The sequence below is a fragment of the Eriocheir sinensis genome, unplaced genomic scaffold (assembly GCF_024679095.1).
Source record: "Eriocheir sinensis breed Jianghai 21 unplaced genomic scaffold, ASM2467909v1 Scaffold1139, whole genome shotgun sequence".
NCBI classification, from domain to species: Eukaryota; Metazoa; Arthropoda; class Malacostraca; order Decapoda; family Varunidae; genus Eriocheir; species Eriocheir sinensis.
The window spans coordinates 1,397-10,281 of NW_026110451.1; the positions used below are offsets into that span (position 1 = coordinate 1,397).

The following is an 8,885-nucleotide window of genomic DNA, read 5'->3' on the forward strand; positions in this document are numbered from 1 at the left end:
ACTCAATCATTTTACCTATAACTGATGTCAAACTAATCGGCCTATAGTTCTCCATAGAAGATTTGTCTCCCTTCTTAAATACTGGAATAACGTGTGCCTGCCTCCATGAAACAGGCACCACCCCTGTGTCTAGTGACTTCCTAAATACTTCTGTTAACTGCCCACTTATTTCAGTTTCGCATTCCTTTAATACCCTGGGGAAAAGTTCATCTGGCCCTGGCGCCTTAGTGACTTTAAGTCTATCTATCTGTCTAGTCACGAGCTCCCTACTTATGTTGATGTCGGTTAATTCTTCTACCTCTTCTCCCCTGTAGATCTGTTCTCCCTGAGGTATATAATCTAATCTTTCCTTGGTAAATACAGTTAAGAAATATCTATTTAACGCCTCGCTCATTTCCTCATCACTATCAATCCGTGATTCTCCTGAGGAGAGGGAGAGGGAGTATCCAGAACAGTCGTAAGGGAGAGTATTCAGAACAGGGAGAGGGAGTATTCAGAACAGTCGTAAGGGAGAGTATTCAAAACAGGGAGAGGGAGTATTCAGAACAGTCGTAAGGGAGAGTATTCAAAACAGGGAGAGGGAGTATTCAGAACAGTCGTAAGGGAGAGTATTCAAAACAGGGAGAGGGAGTATTCAGAACAGTCGTAAGGGAGAGTATTCAAAACAGGGAGAGGGAGTATTCAGAACAGTCGTAAGGGAGAGTATTCAAAACAGGGAGGGGGTATTCAGAACAGTCGTTAGGAAGAGTATTCAAAACAGGGAGAGGGAGTATTCAAAACAGTCGTAAGGGAGAGTATTCAAAATAGGGAGAGGGGGCATTCAGAACAGTCGTTAGGAAGAGTATTCAAAACAGGGAGAGGGAGTATTCAGAACAGTCGTAAGGGAGAGTATTCAAAACAGGGAGAGGGGGCATTCAGAACAGTCGTAAGGAAGAGTATTCAAAACAGGGAGAGGGAGTATTCAGAACAGTCGTAAGGGAGAGTATTCAAAACAGGGAGGGGGTATTCAGAACAGTCGTGAGGAAGAGTATTCAAAACAGGGAGAGGGAGTATTCAGAACAGTCGTTAGGAAGAGTATTCAAAACAGGGAGAGGGAGTATTCAGAACAGTCGTAAGGGAGAGTATTCAAAACAGGGAGGGGGTATTCAGAACAGTCGTAAGGGAGAGTATTCAAAATAGGGAGAGGGAGTATCCAGAACAGTCGTAAGGGAGATAATTCAGAACAGGGAGAGGGAGTATTCAGAATAGTCGTAAGGGAGAGAGAGGGAGAGCATTCAGAGTAAGTCCACCAAAGTGTCAGAGTTGAGCCAAATTCAAAATATTCTTCCATATCAACATTGCCGCAAAAACTGATCATCGGCGCCCCCTGACCCGAAAAGACGCGAGTAAGTACATAGCGCTGTGCAAACGTGGGAGTGTTGCTGCCACATTAACAGTGCTGGGCCACGCTGGTGCTCTAATTAAGGCTAAATATTGGGATGAAGGAAGGAAAAACTAGGCGGGGAGCGGGTCGTAATTTGTCCTATCTGCTCGAACACCCCTTGGGTCGGTACTGTCAGACGCTTTCGGCTCTAAGAGTAACTATTTCCAAATGCCGAAAACGAGATCAGTCAGGCTGGTACTCGAATCATCGCTAAGTATCGGGATGGATGAAGGAAAACAAAAAAAACGAGTTGTAGCTTTTTTTTTTTATTTAAACATGTATACATATATTTACAGAGATGGAAAACTTAAGTTGTGAGTTGTCCTATCTACTAGAACACTCCTTGGGTTGGTACTGTTAGATGCACTTGGCTCTCACAGTAACGATTTCCAAATGCCGATAAGGAGATCAGTCAGGCTGGTGGTCTAATTATCGCTAAGTATCGGCATGAATGAAGGAAAAAACAAAGAAAGCGGGTCGTAACTTGTCCTGTCTACTCGAACACTCCTTGGGTCGGTACTGTTAGACCCATTCGGCTCTTACGTCAACACTTTCCAATTGCCGAAAAAGAAATCAGTCAGGCTGGTGCTCTAATTATCGCTAAGTATCGGGATGAATGAAGGAAGAAACAAAGAAAGCGGGTCTATCTACTGGAACGCTACTTGGGTCGGTACTGTTTACACGCAAGACCCAGAGAGACACGCCAGTCCACGTCGACAGACCGACTTGGTGGGCTAAATTTCGATCGCCGATAGAGTCGGTCTGTCGGCTCCCTGCTACGGCCGCCTTTGGCAAAGGCCCGTGCTCCCTCGTGCAAGAGGGAGCAATCTCCCCCCCGCAAGACCCAGACGCTTTCGGCTCTCACATCAACTATATTCAAGAGCGACAAAGGAGATAAGTCGGGTTCTAATGAGTGTTTTTTTTAGGTTCATGGTACAGAGGAAGGGTCGAACTACCAATAGGGTCTTAAAGCAACCCCTGGAGATTACCCACACTCTTATGAAAGCCTTGTCAAATATATGTTCTTAGGCACATCATCTATTTCCAAGGGACGAAAAGGTGATCAGTCGGGTTCTCATGAGTGCTTTTTAGGTTCATGGTACAAAAGAAGGGTCGAACTACCACCAGGGTCATAAAACTACCCTTGGTAATTCCTCAACACTCCATGAAGGCCTTATAAAATGTGGGTTTGTAAGCTCCGAAATATTTGAGAATACGGCCTAGTTACATCAAATTGTCTCACGTCATCCTCCTCTCTTTCTTTTCGTCACTAGGCTCATAAAGCTACCCATGGGAAAACTAACACAACCCCTCCGAAAGCCTTATCAAATGTGGGTGTGTATTGTGTAGGCCCCGAAATGTTAGAGAATACGGGCCCTTGACCCCTTGGTGCTGCCCTGAGAGCTGGTGCCCCAGTTCAGCAGGGGAGCGTGAGGCAGCATGTGAGACAGTGACTGCCTGACTGGAGCCGCCACCAAACCGAAGGGGAGGGGGAGGAGGACGGGGGAGAGGGAGGGGGTGGCGAGGGAGCGGCCACATCTGCGCCCTGGGCCGAGAAGTGTAAACACTCCTGAGGCACCATGACTGGGAGAGGAGTCGCCCGCTATTCACAAGTTAAGAGGCACACCGCACGTCGTCAAGCCCCGCGACAAGCACAAGGGGCACGTGACGCAGCGCGGAGCAGGTGAACCATGCAGTAAACCCATAATTACAGGTGGAGATCAGAGCAGGAGGAAGCGCAGAGGGCGGGTCGGTGCGCAGGTCGTAGGACAGAGTTCCTAATTACCCTCACGGGGTGGACAGAATAAGGCCTAAAACTCCCCGCGGTCACTTTCCTCCTTGTGTCTGTTGCGCGCATAGGAAGGAGAGTAGAGAGCGAGGGGGTTAATCCCTTATCGGCCTAGGGATTACCCAGCAGGGGTGGATCCAATACAATTGTATTTGTATTTGAATTGTATTTAAATACAATTTTAATGTATTTGTATTTGTATTTTGACATCCAGAGAAAAAAGTATTTTGTATTTGTATTTGTATTTTGGCACCCAGAAAAAAAGTATTTTGTATTTGTATTTATATTTTGGCACCCAGAAAAAAAAAGTATTTTGTATTTGTATTTATATTTCGAGTCAAAACCATTTGAGGAGGATAAATACTGTTAAGGAGATAGAAAAAGAGGTAATGTTAAGCCGCGTTAAGGCGGAGGAGGAAACAGATTAAGGTTGAAGGCGAAGGAGGAAAGGATTAACGTCAGATCACGGGGAAAGCGGTTAAGGTGCGTCCACACCAGGAATCTTTGTATGACAACAATGAATCCCAGACGTTTCCCAAGTGTTTCGGTAGACCACTGGCATACATTTGAATACCCTCGGGAAACAATGTTTCCTGTCCACACCGCAGGGTTGTTCTCAGGATGTCGGTGTGTGCGGAGATTGCTACAATGGCCTCTGTGTTTTACTTATTATTGCACTCACTGGAGAGCAAGAAGAAGACAAGAAAACGCGTAGGGCTGCCGTCGTTTATAGAAAGTTGAACATTACAGAATGACTTACTTTTGGCGGAGCCGAGAGTCTATGGAGCAGGGTTTAATTAATCAGTAATTTTCTTGGAAGGTCAACCACTGATTTTGAAGAACTATTACGAGCGGTGGCTCCCAAAATACCACGAATCGACACCAGGCACAGAAAAGCCATTCCAGCTCCCATCAGCCTGCGGCTATAATCTGACAGGCAGAGATCCTTTTACGAGTCTCATTAACACCTTCGAAATGTCAAAGCTGAGTTTCCATACAAACTTTCCTGGTGTGGGAGGTCCTATGAAACAGCTAGGAGGTTTCTCATGTTTTCCATCCAGGATGGAAAACATGAGAAACTTTTCCGCGCTCGCGCGCTCGTATATGCGGGTGTGGGTGTCTGTGGGTGTATATGTATATGTATATATGTGTGTGTGTGTGTGTGTGGGTGTGTGTGTGTGTGTGTGGGTGTGTGTGTGTGTGTATATATATATATATATATATATATATATATATATATATATATATATATATATATATAGATAGATAGATAGATAGATAGATAGATAGATAGATAGATAGATAGATAGTCACACACACACACACACACACACACACACACACACACACACACACACACACACACACACACACTTAGCTAGATATTGAGGTATGTGAATGAATGATAATTATAATCCCAATCCCTTTTCCCCGTGAGTGAGGTGTGGGATATGTCTTTATCCCCGCACACCTGAGGAAGGTCACTCCCAGCGGTCAGGGTGTGTCCCCCTCCCTTCTCTCTCTCTCTCTCTCTCTCTCTCTCTCTCTCTCATCCATAAATATATAGGCTAAATGAAATTTGACTGAAATATAAAAATAGTTTATACTTCACTATCAAGACTTGAAAATCACACACACACACACACACACACACACACACACACACACACACACACACACACACACACACACACACACCACACATATACACACACAGGAACGAGCGCGCGCGCACACACACACACACACACACACACACAGATATACGCTAAAGTGCATTTGCTCATGTCGGGAGGGTACCTGCTGGCGCTTACGAGTCCAACACTTGATCAGTCCGTGGTGAATTACACACATAGATTCTCTCTCAATGTTTCTCAATTCTCTCCTGAATGTATCCAAGTTGATTCTCAACTGCCTCCCGAAAAGCCTGGGAAACGTCTGGGATACATTGTTGACATACAAAGATTCCTGGTGTGGACGCGCCTTAAGGAGAAGATTAAGGTTGAAGGCGGAGGAGGAAAAAAATTAAAGGTGGGGAGTAAGGAGGAAATTAACCTCAGGTTACATGGAGGAGGAGTAGGAGAGGATTTAGGGAGTTACTGAGGGATGGGTGGCTCGGAAGAAGGATCCACCCACAGAAATGTGTGACGTCACGGAAATGGGAGGCACAGGGGATGAGATGTGAGTGAAGACGACGAGAGAGACAGTAAACCGATCTACTGCTTTATCTTGGCATATGCACTACAGTCACCTATCAAAAGGAGGTTGCATCCATTTCTTGAGAGGACTGATGTCATTGCCGCAGCTGTCATGGGCCCCAGGTTTAAGCTGGCATGGATGCCATGTAAGAAAATGCAAAAGGAAAAGGTTTCCAAGATTGTGGACCTAATTATTTCCGAGTCAACTCAGTCGACCTTGAAGAAAACACTTCAAGAGGGTGAGCCTTTCGTCTTTTCGGCTGGCATGAGTGCAACACGACCTCGTCTTTTTGTCTACATGCCTCCAGCTGGGCAAATGATGGCAAGTGCATCAACAAATGACACTACAGTGGTGAAGGCAGAACTTGAAACGTACCTAGAAGAAGGTGTTTTGCCTTTTGATGTCAATCCACTGAGGTACTGGCGTGATGCAAAAAGCTTCAAAAATTTGAAGCACTTTGCCAAGAATATTCTAGGGTGCTGTGCAACAACATGGACGCCCCGGGAGGCATGTCACATCCACGAACATAAAAAAAAAGTCCCCGCAGAGAAATTAAACAGCTGTCGTGATGATAACAGAAAAAGAGCAAAGGGCGGGAGGCGAGGGGGATGAAAGGGATGGAGGGAGATGAAGGGGAGGGAGAATGGAAAGGAAAGGGGGCTGATGAAGAAGTTTGAAAGAAATATATGTATAGAGAGCAAGGATGAAAGAAAGGGAGAAATAGAATGAAATAAAGAAGAGAAAAATAGAGGAACAGACGACTAAAGAGAAGTGGCAGCCCAATACAGATGTTAGGAAACTTTAGTGGGCCGTCCTCGTGAGTCAACACGCTCACTAGTGTTCTCCCTCAGCAGGTGTGTGAATGCAATGTACCTGAAAGACGTTAATTGGTGAACCAATTCTTACTATGTAAAATCGATCAATCAGTCAATCAGAGAAAGAAAATATAATTAAAAAAAAAATTGGAAGTATGAAAGAAAAGGGAAAAGGATGGTGCGCCGGAAGCCGCGGCGAGGATTCCTTATGATGCTTGTGCGCGTCCCCGAGGCCCGTCGGTCCTTCATCCAAGGACCGATAAACGCGGTGACCGGCGCCTTCACGGCATTTATGATTAATTTTATAATCCAGTCTGGTAGTTTTAAGAAGCGAGTTCTTGCATCCGCCCTATTCGAATCGGCGGGGCGGTGGAGCGCCAGCGAGCCCAAGGTCTCCCAGGCGAGCATGGCAGGACTGGAGGGCTCCCGGCAGGGCGCATCGGCGTCCATCGGGACCCCGACGGAGGTGCCGGAGATCTTTCGGCTACAACGCCGGGCAGGTGGGGCTCGTTAGCCGTGGTAGGCAATCTGCCTAGGAGAGCAAACTCCGAACAACAAACCCGGGCAGGTGAGGTTCGTTAGCCGTGGTAGGCAATTCACCTAGGAGAGCAAACTCCGAACAACAAACCCGGGCAGGTGAGGTTCGTTAGCCGTGGTAGGCAATTCACCTAGGAGAACAAACTCCGAACAATAAACCCGGGCAGGTTGGGCTCGTGAGCCGTCATAGGTAATACACCTAGGAGAGCAAACTCCGAACAATAAACCCGGGCAGGTTGGGCTCGTGAGCCGTCATAGGTAATACACCTAGGAGAGCAAACTCCGAACAATAAACCCGGGCAGGTTGGGCTCGTGAGCCGTCATAGGTAATACACCTAGGAGAGCAAACTCCGAACAATAAACCCGGGCAGGTTGGGCTCGTGAGCCGTCATAGGTAATACACCTAGGAGAGCAAACTCCGAACAATAAACCCGGGCAGGTGGAGCTCGTTAGCGAAAGCAGTTCATCTAGGAGAGCAAACTCCGATTATAAAACCGGGCAGGTGAAGGTCGTTAGCGTGAGCAGTTCACCTAGGAGAGCAAACTCCGATTACAAACCCGGGCAGGTGGAGGTCGTTAGCGAAAGCAATTCATCTAGGAGAGCAAACTCCGATTACAAACCCGGGCAGGTGGAGGTCGTTAGCGAAAGCAATTCATCTAGGAGAGCAAACTCCGATTACAAACCCGGGCAGGTGGAGGTCGTTAGCGAAAGCAGTTCACCTAGGAGAGCAAACTCCGATTACAAACCCGGGCAGGTGAGGTTCGTTAGCCGTGGTAGGCAATTCACCTAGGAGAGCAAACTTTGAACAATAAACCCGGGCAGGTTGGGCTCGTGAGCCGCCATAGGTAATACACCTAGGAGAGCAAACTCCGAACAATAAACCCGGGCAAGTGGAGCTCGTCAGCCGTGGTGGGCAATCTGCCTAGGAGAGCAAACTCCGAACGATAAACCCGGGCAGGTGGAGCCCGTCAGCCGTGGTAGGCAGTCTGCCTAGGAGAGCAAACTCCGAACAATAAACCGGGGCTTGTGGTGCTCGTTAGATGTCGTAGACAATCCACGTGATGGGAACACCAATGAAAAGGAAAATAAAAAAGGAACACCAGAAAAAGGAAAATATAGTAACAAAACATCAAGATAAGAAAATGAAAAACACAGATCATCCACCTTCAGGCCTTAACATCTCCAAAATTATGGATGAGTCTTTTCTGGGGAGAAAGAGGCTCATCCAGACCAAAGAACATCATAAATGGATGATATAGAAAGGAACACCAAAAAAATGTGAAAAAGAGAAAAAAACATCGCAAAAGAAAAGTAGCAACAATAACAGAACGTCAAGAAAAGTAACATACAAAGAAACATCATCCACCATTCGGCCCCAAACTAACATCACCAAAATTATGGGTGGGTCTTTTCTGGGGAGAAAGAGGCTCATCCAGACCAAAGAACATCAAAGAGGGATGATATAGAAAAGAACACCAAAAAATAGGGGAAAAAAGAGCAAAAAAATATCGCAAAAGAAAAGTAACAGCAATAACAGAGCAACATTAAGAAAAGTAACATACAAAGAAACATCATCCACCATTCGGCCCCAAACTAACATCACCAAAATTATGGGTGGGTCTCTTCTGGGAGGAAAGTGGCTCACCCAGACCAATGAACATCAACAAGGGGATGATATGAAATAAAAGAACATCAAAAAAGAAAAACAACAGCAAGAAAACAAAGAAAAAGATAAAGAAAAGAAAAGGAAAAAGAAACAAAAAGAAAAAGAAAAACACCAAAATAAAATAAAACAAAAACAAAAAAATAATCCAAATAAATAAATAAATAAACAAATACAGAATACAGTAAAATTAACGAACTAACTAACTAATTCAAACTGTCCAACTATTAAACTACCTATATAACTAAGGGTATTATACAAGAGTACTATTGGACTACCTATTAACTAACTATCAAATCATCTAACGATCGAACATGTATTTGTCTGACTCCTTATCTATTTATCTGCATGGCTATCTATCATTATGTTTATCTATCCATCTTTTTTTTTAGGAAGCAGCTCAAGGGCAAAAGTAGATAAATAAATAAAAAATCCGCATAAATAAAAATAAGTTCTATC

At 45.2% G+C, this 8,885-nt stretch overlaps 1 long non-coding RNA gene across 2 annotated transcripts; it reads right to left on the reverse strand.

Moving 5' to 3' along the window:
- Positions 1–6,747: 6,747 nt before the first annotated feature.
- On the reverse strand, positions 6,748–8,410 carry LOC126989372 (uncharacterized). Of its 2 annotated transcripts, none has more exons than XR_007743234.1 (3): positions 7,618–8,410; positions 6,963–7,549; positions 6,748–6,894 (listed from the first exon to the last, which is right to left on the reverse strand). It is a non-coding gene; the product is annotated as an uncharacterized LOC126989372 (long non-coding RNA). The 2 variants fall into 2 exon arrangements; XR_007743235.1 differs by lacking the exon at positions 7,618–8,410 and having other exon boundaries at positions 6,963–7,230; positions 7,294–7,427.
- Between the last annotated feature and the right edge of the window lie 475 nt (positions 8,411–8,885).